Source organism: Coffea eugenioides, unplaced genomic scaffold (genome assembly GCF_003713205.1).
Source record: "Coffea eugenioides isolate CCC68of unplaced genomic scaffold, Ceug_1.0 ScVebR1_449;HRSCAF=1128, whole genome shotgun sequence".
Classification (NCBI taxonomy): domain Eukaryota; kingdom Viridiplantae; phylum Streptophyta; class Magnoliopsida; order Gentianales; family Rubiaceae; genus Coffea; species Coffea eugenioides.
Genome location: NW_020864287.1, coordinates 37889 through 40002, shown reverse-complemented (window position 1 = coordinate 40002; position 2114 = coordinate 37889).

The following is a 2114-nucleotide window of genomic DNA, read 5'->3' as shown; positions in this document are numbered from 1 at the left end:
TCCTTCTTCAATTGGAAACTCCAAATATTTACTTACTCTTACCCAAATAAAGAGGAGTGGTTTAGGGTTTTTCTTGAGTATTTTGGCCTCCCTTTTACATGAATTTCATTAAGGCATTTAGTCTATAATATCTACTTGAATATGAGATGATTTTGAACCGTATAAATGATTCCGAAAACAGTATTTCTTAGCCTATCTAGTTGGATTCCGACTTGTCGTTAGTTCAAGGATTTCCATTGGAAAATTTTATGACCCTTTTGAATTTGGTTTCACGCTTGGATTACGAAACCCTAATTATTTCCGATCACAGATTCAAATACCCTCTTTTCACTTAAGAATCATCTTTATACGTCCTACTAGTAATTAGTCGGACTTTCTTTAATTTTACCTAGTTGATTTACTAGATAATTTGTAATATGTTCTCTTGCTTAATTTTAGGTTTCATTGCTGATTGAGGAATTGGACGTTATTTTGCTTGTATAGGTGAGTGTTCCTTGTTTGTTATGTTTCTTGATTATATGGCTTGTATATATGACTGATAACATGTTAAACGCTTTCAATGATTAGCCAAAACGAGTTTTCTAGGTGAGTGTGTATTTTATCGCACTCAGCCTAAATGATTGTGAACTTTTCAATGATTGAACGATTGAAATGCTACTTGTGCATGAATGTAAGCCTTTTGGCTGAACTGGCCACTGCCCCTTGTTACCGATCGACTCGAGCCAGAAGCGGACTCGGTCGGGCGATATGGTGACCTAGGTGAACGTTTGGTATACTCGAGTATTACCTTGTAGGTTGGTGGAGGTTGGTGGAGCCTGGCCAATGTCCAGGAAAGGGTGAATGAAATGAACGAATGAACGAACGAACGAGGGTTTTATGTATAAACGAAAAATGCATTTTCAAATGAATGAAGGAAAGGGGAATGACAGGAGAACGAACGAACGAACGAATGAACGAACGTATCCTTTTAATGAATGTGTTTATCGCTTTGTATTGTAAATGTTTTCTTGAATTGTGGGTTAATGTATTGGGTTTATTACTTGTATATGTGTTCGGAACCTCACTGAGCTTTCAAGCTCATCCCTTTAGTTTTGTTTTCCTTAACAGGGGATGGCGAGCAGGATGAGAGCATAGACTAGCCAGTTTAGTTCTGTTGCAATGGTTCTCGCCCTAGTGCTTGGCACGGGCTGGACGTATGAAGGATTGAGAACCTTTGTATATTCGATGTTTATACTCTCTTTTGGGATGGCAATGTATATAAGTTCCGCTTTAAGTTTTGGATAGTTGCCTATTTATTCTTGTGGTTTTATTCCGATTTTAATTGAGAACTGGAGTGATCGACTGAGTCCTGGCGAGAGCTGGGCAGGCGACCCGCCGAACCTTGGGGTACGCCCTAGGGGGAGGTGGGGCCGTCATAGAATGGGAACTACATCACACAACACCTCATCCACGTATTGGCCAATAGGAAAAGGAACAAGTGTGTGCTTAGTAACCCAAATATCACCACTAGCACTTTGCAATTTGTAAGGTCGAAGATGATCAATGATTGGAAGATTCAATTTTTCAACCAAGACAGTACTTGCGAGGTTAATTTCACAACTCTTATCAATGGCTAAGCTGCAAACTCTATCCTTGATCTGGCAACGAGTATAGAACCAGTCATTTTTTTTGAGCTTTGACGATTTCCAATTGCTCGGTTATCTCTCGCAATGCCACAATATTTACTCCTTTAGGCACAAGATGGTGAAGCTCCAGTTGAGCATTCGTTTTCCAAGTAAGTCTTATACAGTTTCTTCATACATACCAGCATTTCATTTTTGCCGCCACTAAACATGGGTCAGTCCCACCAGTGAGCATTTTCATTGCCACTGAACATGGGTCAGTCCCACCAGTGAGCATTTTCATTTTTCATTGCCACTAAACATGGGTCAGTCCCACTAGTGTGCATTTTATTTTCATCGCCACTAAACATGGGTCAGTCCCACTAGTGAGCATTTTGTTTCCACTGCCACTGAACATGGGTTAGTCCCACCAGTGAGCATTTTATTTTCTTTGCTACTAAACATGGGTTAGTCCCACTAGTGTGCATTTTGTTTTCATTCTCGCTAGACATG